The sequence below is a fragment of the Miscanthus floridulus genome, chromosome 4 (genome assembly GCF_019320115.1).
Source record: "Miscanthus floridulus cultivar M001 chromosome 4, ASM1932011v1, whole genome shotgun sequence".
NCBI classification, from domain to species: Eukaryota; Viridiplantae; Streptophyta; class Magnoliopsida; order Poales; family Poaceae; genus Miscanthus; species Miscanthus floridulus.
Genome location: NC_089583.1, coordinates 23,595,244 through 23,607,500, shown reverse-complemented (window position 1 = coordinate 23,607,500; position 12,257 = coordinate 23,595,244).

The window sequence follows — 12,257 nt, the reverse complement described above, 5'->3', positions numbered from 1 at the left end:
ACATACTTGACTTCTCAAATATGTGTTGATGCACCCCAATTATATGACATGCCTTTACTTCGAGCCAAGCAAGGTAAAATTGATTGACATGTCATACATCATTTGCTAAGGACTTATTTAGTGCATCTTGTCATTCCTATCATGTCTTAGGCTCATTCATGAAAATTAAATGAATTTGATGCTTGTATGTACCACTATTGCTTCTATGCTTGAAATGATCTAGTGGTAGCATATGACATGTTTGTGGGCTTGTGAACCTAGTGTTTGATCTAGAAAATGAGCTATAAGTGTTTAACTCAACATGGTACAAGATAACCCTTATTTGGAGGTGTGAAGAAGCTTGTCCTTGGATCAAACTGAGTTAAATATCTTTTGCAAATGATCTAGATTGAACCAAATATGGGAAAATGATCCTCACTTCACATGGTTTTGCCCCAACCTATCTAAAATTTGAGCTCACCTTTTGTGTTCATCGATGACAAAGGGGGAGAAGTAATTCACAAAGATAGGTGTTTGACAAAGGAAGGGGATCAATTAAAATTTGAAGCACACAAGTAGGGGGAGCAAGCTCATAAACTTGTTTGTTGCATTTGTATGTGCATTACATATATTTGCTTGCATAGCACAAGTTTTAAATTCAAATATCCATGCTTGTGTGATGTATGCTAGTTGGTAAACATGATTGATGTAATGAAAACTAGCATGCATAGGGTAGCTAGACACTTCAATTCATTTTACAAGTGGTACTAGAACCTTGTTTCTAATATTGGTCTCACGAGGTACCTAGTGTATTTTGTTTTCAAGTGGTATCTAGCAAACCATGGTCTAAGGATGGTGTTCAAATGGCAACTTCAATTGATATCACGCTTTAAAGGTCCATTCTTTACACCTTAGCATCATTTGGTAGACATTACTTCCCCACACTTCCTAATCTATGCATATGTGCAAGCTTTCACATCCAAACACTTAACACATATGTAGGGGGAGCTAATGCTACCAAATTGGGTTTATGAAACTTGTCCATAACCTTTACACATGGTAATATGCTTAGACAAGCAACATGAATCCAAGAAAATTTTACTGAATATCTTTGTGAAAGGGTTGTCATCAATTGCAAAAAAGGGAAGATTGAAAGCCCTAGTTTGGTTTTAGATAACTGATGAAGCCTATGGACTAATCCTAAGTGCTAAGTGTGTAGACAAGAGAGGATACTCCATTCCAAGTGGTGAAGCAAGAGGATGATCATGGTGGATGGTGATGACCATAAGATGATCAACTGCTCAACTTGGAAAAGAAGAAAAAGAAAAAGAAAATCCCATGGAGATCAAGGCAAAGGTTTTGCTTAGGGTTTTGGTTTTGGTGATCAAGACACTATAGAGAGTGTGATCACATTTAGGATCGATAGCCGTACTATAAAGAGAGAAAATCTTTGGCTAAATAGTTTATCGAGTGCCACTAGGTGACATGATTCTTGCATATGCATTTAGGAACCTAGTGTGCTAACTTTGTCCCTTGAAAAATCTTTGAAAAATGCTAACACACGTGCACACAAGTTCTACACTTTGTGGTTAGCGAGTTGAAAGCAAGGGCAAAGTGGTTGTGGACTTAGAAAAAGAAAAGGAGGAGCAGCATAGTGACCAAACTCTGGCGCCAGGGTGACCGGACTCACCTCAGGCGTGTTCAGTCATTTATAGCCGACTGCGCGAAGTTGGCCGAGAGTGTCAAGGATGGACCGGGTGTTGTGACCTAACTCTAGGATAGAGTCCAGTCATGTGATCCAGAGAAGGAGTGGCGTGGCCTTGCGAACGGACACTGGCAGCAGAGCAAAACTAAACACATAGGGCCTACATCAATTCAAGGCTGACGTACGCTGACGCCAACGCGGTGTGTGAGCACTTGTGAGGACCAGGCACCGAGCATGTTAGGTCAATGATGATCGGACGTGTTCGGTCAGTAAAAAACAACTCTACATCCTCTCTGTACTCGATCGGATGCCATATTGTGGTGAGTCTGGTCATTTCTAACTGCGAGTCTAGTCATTACTTAAGACACGAGCGATCAGGACTTGACCATTGAGATCAAGTGGCTAGGCTTGAACATGGTGGCCACATGGCAGCAGATGCGTGACCGAACGCTAGCATGGTGCGTCCGGTCAACCTGACCGACATGTCCAGTCAGCACGCAGAGCCTCCTCCCTTGACCCTATCGACTCTATTTGTTTGAGGGGCTCTATAAATAGTGTTTGGTCAGCTTGGGGATCACTCTCTTGGCACTTTAACATCCTTGACATCCTTGTGAGACTAAGCAAACACCTCTCACTCATCTCCATCATTGATTCATCACCATAGTGAGATTGGGAGTGATTCCATGTGCATTTGCTTAAGTGATTGCATCTAGTCGCACTTGGGGATCATTGTGGCTGTGGATTTCTTATTTATCTTGGTGGTTGCCGCCACTTAGATGTCTTGGAGTAGCAGAGGAGCTTTGGCACTTGTTGGTGATTGTTCATGGCTGGCTCTAGTGATTGTGAGGAGTCTTGCACCTTCCCCGGTGAATAGGCGCAAGGTAGCTCTAGTAAATTGCTCGTGTCATTGAGTTACCTCACTTGTGGGTAGGTTCTTGTGGTATCCATTTGTTGGATGAGGTTTGTGCAACACCTCTTAGCCACTGAACTACCAAGTGTTGGTCGACACAACTAGGACTAGCGTGCCGACAAGCATGTGAACCTCGGGAGAAAAATCGTGTGTCATTCTTGTGATTGAATTTCTCCTGGTGATTGGTTGTCATCGTATTATGATTGTTTAATTCCTCTACATGGCGGTATAATCACCCTACTCACTCCATGACGTTCTGGCAAACTAGTTGTAGCAAGCTCTTTAGGTAGCTAGAATTGAGAGCTTGATTGGCAGCTTAGTTTTATTTAGTGGAGCTCTTTAGTGTAGCCTTGTTGAGAGCTCTTAGTGAGTAGTGACTTAGCTCTTGAGTGTGCCTACTGATCATAGCAACTAGAATTGTTGGGATAGGTGGTTTGCAGCCCTTGTAGAGCTAGAGCAAATTGCTTTACATCGTTTGTTATACTAATCAATTGCTCTAGTGGTTTTGTAGAGTTTTAAATAGGCTATTCACGTCCCTCTAGCCATATTAGGACCTTTTAGCAGCAAGAAGGGGGAGCCTCTGGTCCTTGACATGAAGTATGTTGACACTTACAGTCTTGGTTAGATGCCAGAGTTGTAAATCAAGCAGCTTGTCCGTGATTTGAAGAGAACAGGGCTTGAGCACTTGATGGAATTCCACAAGCCATGGAACAATGAGATTATTTGTCAATTTTATGCCTCCTATCACTTGGACATCCCTAACCATTACATCCATTTGACCACTAAGGGCAAGCATTACAAGGTTGATGCCATCACTTTCTCTTGCCTTCTTGGCTTTGGCAAAGAGGATCACAATCAAGCCCGGATTTCTAATCTTTCCCAACTTGCTATCATGGAGTATCAGTATATGTACATGGATGGTCATTGGGATGATGGCAAGATAGTTTATCTCAAGCCCTACTACTATGTGTTGAACAATATCCTTTGCCAGATTCTCTATCCAAAGGGAGGTGATTCAACCTATCTTCGAGATGATTCTCCTATAGTGCTTGATTGTTTTGGCGAGCATCTCACTAAGTTCTCCATTGGTGAATACATTTGGGATAGGATCACTCAAGCTAGTGAGGATGTAGTGAGGCACTTTCCTTATGCTCCCAACATTATGCACATCATTAAGCAAGTTTCTAGCATCAAGTTTCCCACCGACGCCCGTCATACCGTGCTCAAGATCTCCAACAAGATGTCATTGCAGGCTAAGAAAGACCACCTAGAGAAAGCCAAGGGTGCTTGTGCTTCCGGATCCACCTCATGTGCTTCTCTACCATGTGGTTCTCACTCTCGCCATGCTTATAGTGAGGAGCCTATCTCCTCCTCCAGTGGTAAGCCCCCTAGCAAGTTCAAGTTCTTCATGAAGTATATGTTTGGGGCTTGTTGTGCTAGTGCTGAGCGTGAGCATGAGATGTTAGTGAGGATGCATCGGATTGAGCAGAAACTTGATATTCACTCCACTCCTCCTCGGGATTTGGAGCCCCTTCATGACCCTTTTGAGCTTTATGATGAGGCTTGCAAGGAGTTCTATGGTGAGTCATCCGATCAGCCTCGGGGTTGTGGCAAGCAACAAGTTGATGTTGATGATGAGGAGTATCGTGAGGAAGACGACAATGACAACGATGATGATGGTGATGATGGCGGCGACTATGACGATGAGGACTATGAGGATGAGTAGTCATTTCTTTCATGTGGCCTACCCCTTTTGGCACTTGTTGACAAAGGGAGAGTGTTAGGCTTTGATCTTATTGTAATAAGTTAGTTGGTCGCTTGTGTTCAAGACTTTAAAACTTTTAGCTTGTATTAACTATGTCGCGTAGTGACACTATGAGATGGACAACTATATATTTGTATGACGGATGATTGTAGGACAAGTAATGTTTATCTATCTATAGTATTAGCTTTTTCTTGTCTCTACTTGTGATTGATGGATGTTATATTTTGATGGCCATGTGTTGTCAAATTTTTCTACTTTGAGATCTTGGCCATCTTCTTTCTTTTTATTTGTTTGTGAATATAACTTGTCATATCGCATCTCTTTTCATGGATATACACTACTACACTCGCACCTTCATAGCCACATCGTAACCCCCGTGGCAATCCAATTTCAGCCTCGATAGTAAGCTATCAGCAGTGATAGTCATAGTCATCACCATCCCTATTTGAGACTGTCTACGATGTACACACACACCAGCGTATTGGCTTGTGATCCATCCATGATAAGGTCCATACTTCTATCACATTGGAGCATGACCCAGCTATGTTGGTATACACTAACACCATCATATTGGCTTATGATCCATCCATGATCAGGTCATTGTTTCCATTGCATTGGAGCACGACCTGCCTGTGTTGGTGTACACTAACACCGCCATGCTGCCTTATGATCTATCTGTGATTAGGTCATTGTTTTCATCGTGTTGTACCATGACCCACCTGTGTGGGTGTACCTAACACCGCCGTTTTGACCAATAATCAGGATCACAGTCAGCTTGCACAATGACCTGATTGTGTGCAGTGCGTGTTCACTATCACTTTGGCGCCTGACACGTCTATGTCGAGGTGGACATCACCATCACTTCAGTGTATGAACCGTCCAGTCATCAAAAATGGTCATCATCGCATTGTAGTACGATTCAGCGGTGATACACTATTGACCCCTGTCGCATGAGACAAATAGCGGCGGTGTTGGTCGTCTGCTTCACCAACGACGAGTGTTACGGTGGTGATGACAAAATAGACAACGGCCCTTATAGCTGACGGTGATAGAATTGCATCTAGTTTTCATAATTTATTTACTAATTCAGATGGGCCTTAATAACTTACTAAACACACACCATACAGATATAATCATTACACACCATTCATCATGTCCACAACGAAGAGTACTTTTTATAATAAGAAGCGACACTAACATAACAATTGTGTCAACTCAAGAATTAACGCAAGCGGTACATAGATAGGAGAATAAAGGTTCTGCTCCCTATAGACTTACATAATGAATATGAGGTAGATGTGCTCCCCTCCTTTAGATTGGCACTCCTGCTTGCACTGTTCGCCTAAACGGCCGTTTAGCCCGTTTACACACCGTTTAAACACTACACGGTGGTACACCGTTTCCGTTTAATCGGTTGTTTTGACCGTTTAAACGGCCGTTTTTCCCGTTTAAACACCCGTTTTGCCCGAATAATGGGCTAAACGGTAGGTGACCGACTGTTTACCGTTTAGCGTTTAGGATAACACTGCCTGCTTGCAAGGCAAAGCTTTCTTTAGCTTGGTAGCCAGTGCACCATGGAACCCCTCTTCTTCCTCCCTTAGCCATTGCAGGAAAATCATTCAAAAGCACTTACACTCCATAACCTGCACAAAGCACCAGCATTAATAATATTCAACATACAATTGCTTTAGTTACCAAGGCAAAATTAGACTGTATATAGAATCAAAACAACTCCCTACCTAAAGAAAGAACGACATATGCAACTTTACTGCTCTCCTACTGACTCTATGAACAAGGGAACATAAGAAACATAGTGAGGTCCCACCGGATGTAGCCTCTAGGTAGGTCTACGATATCGCATGACCTGGGCAGGGAGGACAGGAACTTTTCTGAGGTTCATGTCATATGCGATCAGTTTTTTGTCCTCGCCAACAAGGAAAATCAAATTCCATTCTAGGTGAACTGCAATCACTCTGTAGTCCGCATCACAAACATCGTAACCAAATTGAATATTGTCCCATCCAAATATCTCTAGCGTGGTCACCATATGCTTTAGTGTCTAGTTATCAGTACCATAGTCTTCTAGGATCTAGAATGAAAGCAGATACTTCCTGAACATACTAGCAGAACATAAACACAACTAACCATGAGCTTCATGGATGGAGATTGCTTCACCACATGGCCTATGAATTTTCCTCCATGTCTTTCCCTGCATATCAACAGCAACTATCTAGGATAACTCCAGCCAGTGCATAGGAACCATTAAGAAACACACTTGTCGAATATGTGCATACAACACCATCGCCCCATTTAGATTCCTTAAACATTCATGCTGCACTCTTAGATGAGTAGATGCTCACACCTACGGACTCACCCACCCTCTTCTTCCCATATTCAATCACATGAAAGTGCGAGGAGACTTTTGGATCAAACCCCAAGCGAGCTGAACCAAAAGAACGGTTGTTATCCGGTAGTAACCACCATTTGTTAGTCACTAGATTGCAGACAACATAGCGAAACCCAATGCACCAGCATAGGATGAGCCCATGGCAGCAATCTGAGATCACAACATCCTTAATGGGGAAGGGCAAGAAGGTCAAGGAGGGGTATTCACTATTGATGCTGATGAACTTGTGTTTGCCTTTCCAGCTATGAGAGAAGAATCAGACGACAATCTAGGGCAGCTCCTTATGGTACTCGGATTCAGAGAAGAGGCAGTTCCAGGAGTGATAGACACACTTGTAGCTGCACAAGGTGCGGGCGGTGAGGTGTTGGAGGATAAGGATGAATACATGGTCTATGAGGACGACCACTTCGTTCCTCTTGTTGGGGGCCTCCACCTCCATCTTCAGTTCTTAACTAGGATATAGTGGAGCGGGGCCAACAATGGAAGCGGTTGCGCTGCCACCTAAATTAGAGAAGGAGTGCCTATGGAGATTGGATCATGAGCTCCTTAGTAAACAGATGAAATCTTGTTTCATACTTAGATGAGTGAAGAGGGGAATAAAAATCCAAGAAAGATGGAGAGAAGTGCGAAAGAATTACCATTGCCTTTGGATCTTGCGGGATTGGTGGCCACTATGATGACAAATAGCAGCCTAGTCACTGGTGGATCTATGTGGGCCTGATGATGAGGCATATCGCTGTGGGGTACTAGCTTGTCAATGGTGAGTGGCAGCTTGCACCCTACTGAGTTGGGGCGGTCACGCAATTCAGCATTGGGGAGCAAGGAGCGGCGGTGAGTGGCAGCTTGCACCCCGCTGAGTAGGGGCAGTCATGTAGTTTAGCACTGCAGAGCAAGGAGCGGCGATGAGGAACAAAAGCTATGGGCAAGGAGAAAGACACAGGGTGGGGAGTGTGCTTTGTAAGCAACCCTTTTAGACGCAGGAATGGAAATTGTGCACAACTTTGTAAAAAATGCACGGGCTTAGAAATTGACGAAAGTATTACCAACCAGACCGTATGCAGGCGGTGATGAAGGCTACCGGTGGTGGTGAATGGGTCCTACGAAGGTGTTCTAGGAGCCACTGTGCCACTGTCGCCGCGGATGGCGGTGACTGCTGCCTGGTTGAGGGCGTCACTCGTTCTACCCGATTGTAAACCGTCACTCGTTCTACTCGACTGTAACTAGAAAAATGTTAGATTAAGGGCTTGTTGGGTTTCCTCCTGCTAAAGTTTAGAATGAATCTCTCCATTAAGAAGGGGTGTTTCATCCATATTTCATTTTATTCTACATGACGTGGCTATCTTGGAAACAACGTAATAAAACTCTCCACTAAGACTGGCCCAAGTATGAAATAAACTAGAACTGAGTCCAACATTTAGCAATAAATCTTCCATTAATATCTTATACCCTACATATAATCTATAGGTCCAAGAATTGAAATACGGCATTCTAACGATCCTCATAACTTGCTTTGCTTTGGATAAGGGTCATTTGCATCTATCTCCTTAATACGTTCAATCAATGATGGAGCTAGATGTAACAACATTCTTCCATTTACAAAGACCTTACAAGTATAGGGGGTAACCCATACCCAACTAAATTAAATAGGAGAATGGAGATGGGGAACAGCCTCGTGAAATTTCCTCTAACATCCCCCTAGGGGCAGTGGGTGGAAGAGGAGAAGCAGAGCAACGAGGATATCTATTCCCACATCTGGATTGCATTCGTGAGCCAGAAACTGCTCTGGCTCATGAAACCAATCTAGATGATGCTCGGGCCTTTGCTCTAGCGAAAGCTCTAGAAGATCCACCGGTGTCAGGGCCCTTGCTCCAATGAAAGCTCTCCATGGTTTTGATTCCACATGCTCTAACCGCGGATGGCGATCAATAGCGGGACCATACCATGGAGGTGTTGCTCCCTACCTTCGTGAAATCATCCTCTAACACCTAGGATGAGTGGACATAGCTGTGCCGAGGTGATGGTGGAAGCTGATCTTGAAGGCCTTCTCCTAGTGCCATCGGAGTCGATGGAGGTCTAGGGTAGCCATGGCGATAGGGAGACTAGGAGCAACTGAAGGATTTCTCTGGTTTGTCCGATGGTAAGGGAGGTAGAAGGTTGGGATTAGAGTGCGCATAAGAGGCTTGCCTTACCTTTGCTTAAATAGCCCCACCTCAAGACACGAGCGGGGAAGGAACCATCAAGATACATGACTTGCACGGTCACCCACGCGGGTCACGAGCGACTGGCGCGGCGAAGATGATGGGAAGTGGAAAATGAGGTGGTTTACATTCACCTGCACATTTCAAACTATCCCCGCTCATTGGATCTCGAGCGATCTTAGTGGAGCTTTCATTTTCATTAAATAGGTCCATGTCTCAGTGGGACTTTCATTTTCATTAAATAGGCCAGGTCTCCCATGTGATCTTAGTGGAGCATGCTTCTCCCAGAACGATGTTGGAAGTTGGATAGAGAAAATTGACTACACGACGCAGCTAGTTGTGAGTTCCCATGCCACTTCGCAGAGGGTATTTAGCCCCTCGCTCAGCTGCCTCCTCACGTCATAGCTCCATCACACTGCTACTGAGCCCTCGGTTGGCCTCAGTCACATTCCACAATGTCCGACGTCGATGCTGACAATCATGGTAGCGAAGCATGCATTGCACTGTTGCTGACGGCGCTCCCTATTGACATAGCCATGGAGATCGCCTGGCCACCTCGCTGCAACATCAGAGCAGCCCATGGATGACCTCAGTAGCCTACGGGCAGCCTACTCATCCATGCGCAGCATTTGTGGCATTTCCCGCCATCGGTCAGTGTGTGTCACTGGTTCGGTTCAGATGTAGGATGACGTGGGATGACCCCTATCGACTACGAAGCCCTCCTTGCTAGTCCGATCTAACTCAGGCAACCTAGAGTCTTGTTTCTTCATCTGGGATACGAACCTTATTCATGGAAAACCACAGCCCCCCCATGATGCCTTGATGATCTCGCTAGTGCCACCGATGGCGGGCACAATCTGGTGGCCTATCTGGTCGCCCTATTGCTCTATAGGCACAATGGCACTGCTGGCGATGACGACACAGCGAGGCGGTACATGAGACGGATTGAGGGCAAGGAAGGATCACAGGCGGCGGTGGTGGGTGGTGGCGACAGACCAACTAGTAGGTGGCTAAGCAACGATGAGTGTGTGCTGTGCCACCGCCCAGTCATCAAGCTGATCTACCAATCGACATGGGGCGTGTTGTCGTTGCCGCCACTGGCATAGGTGCGCGGCGATCTTCCGTGTGCTGGCGGCGTCTACGACAATATTGTAGATGAATTGGAACTTAGGGCTCTGTATTGCAGCGAGGACTGTAGGCTTCGCCAAGAAATTCATTTTTTCGAATGCAAATTTTGATTAAGAGACTAGTAATATAATTCACTCTTTAGTGTATTCTAGCATTTGAAATTTGTTCTCAAATATAGTGTATTATGCAGCTTTTGATTTCCTGTTGCTTTTCCTTAATTAATGCATATAAAAATAGGAATGTGAGTTGCATGAAAATAGCAATTATTAAAAACTAAAATGATACACGTGGGACTCACGCGCGGGCTTGGAAATTGACACGAAAGTGTTACCAACTACACCATCTGCAGGCGGCGGTGAAGGCTATCGGTGGTGGTGAATGGGTGCTACGAAGATGTTACCACCACCTAATAATGATGGTCGTGTCACATGGTGTCATATGTGTCAAAGGCGCACAAATGGAACATTCTAGGCAACAGTAAACACAGATATGTTCAAAGTTCAAACTCATAGTAAATAGTAGTAGTATGAACAATTTTTATATAGGATGCAGATGCAGATTACAATCCAACTACTCGTGGGGAGTGTTAAGAATGATGTTCGGTACATCCATCATGGTCGAGATGGCCATGACCATGGGCTAAAAGTAGACGACGAGGTCTGTTCGATCGTGAAAGGATGATCCTGGTGGGAACCCTGGCTCCTGCCCATGTAGGCCCCCCACGCCAAAGCTAGGCGGTGGCCAGGGCCCCCGTGTCACCATGGTGATGCCATAGTACATTGGTCACCTCCACGACCCACGCCGGCATGGCGTGGAGACTGCTCCTCCGCTATGGGTCGTTTTGCACACAGATTCGACGGCCGGTTGGCCTCGTAGTCACATCGTGGCTTAATGGCGCCCACCCGCGAGTAGTCGTGTGCTGCGGAACGTGAGCTTAATGCGTAAGGCTTCACGCCAGTGCGTGGGCAACCGTCACTCTGCCTTCCCTCCAATCACTTCACCTACCTAGGTGTCCGTCGTGGTTTATAAATACGCTAGAGTGGTACGGCGAGGGAGGCATTCGCTTTAGGTCGCTTGCTCTGCCACTTCCTTATTCTTGTTCTTGCACGCTTGTAGCCTCTTCTCTGCCCACCGAGATAGATCACGGCAAGCATCCTCGAGTGGAGTCACCAGGAGGCCGAAGGGCCGCCACCACATCTCTGAGCCTACCTGCGCGGGCAAGGGTAAGTTTTCGAGCAATGTTTTCAGAATACGATTGACCTGCGTTGATCGGTGATGTTTCTAAGGCCGTTTCCCATGCCTCATCTAGAGGGGCTGCCAATGCCTCTAATGCCATGACCCCATCGATGGTGGGGTCGAGTTTGTCCTCATCATCGTCTTCCTCGGATGATCGGTGGGAGTTCCACGAGCTCGTCCACTCAGTGGATGAGGCCCGCCGGTGCTACTCCGACGCCACCCACGAGGTGGGTCAACTGGAGCGCTGCCTCACCGCCTCGAAGGTGGAGACTATCGCCACACAGGCAGTGATCACCGATGCCTTGACCCATATCATCGGTGAGAGTTCTCTCTGTCTTGTCATCATCCTATCTGACATCCATAGCTTCTGATCTTCTCGTCGTATTGTTGCCAGCGCTGGAGGAGCAGCTGGAGGCCTCTCACCATGAGACGAAGGAAGCCCGCCTCTAGGAGTTTCTCCTAATGGAGGACCATGAGCGGGCTATGGTGGTAGGAATCTGGCAGGGAGCCAACATCACCCTCGCCACCATGTAGCTCTGCTTCGGTCAGGACTTCCGTCGGGTGGAGCTCGGGTTCCCTGGCCACACCTGGCAGGCAGAGTGGGCCGAGCTGGTTGGTGACTTTAGCCGCCGCGGCGGCTGCCAGTCGTGGCCGCCATGAATGTGGAGGACATCCTCCGTGGCGGTGGCCAAGGGCCTTAGGTTGTACCTAGCTAGGGACCTTTTTGTAAAGAAATCTTCTTAGTTCGTGTTTCTTGATTTATTTTGTTTTGTGCACTGCCGTCTGTTCTTGCCGATGATCTGATCGTTCGAATGTCCGTAGTCACGTGACCTTGCCTAGGGATCGACCCGCGAGGCTTAGCCCAGTGCAACTCCATTTTTGTGACTGAAGTGTTGTAGGATAGATCCGGCGGCATCGCGCCCTCCGTC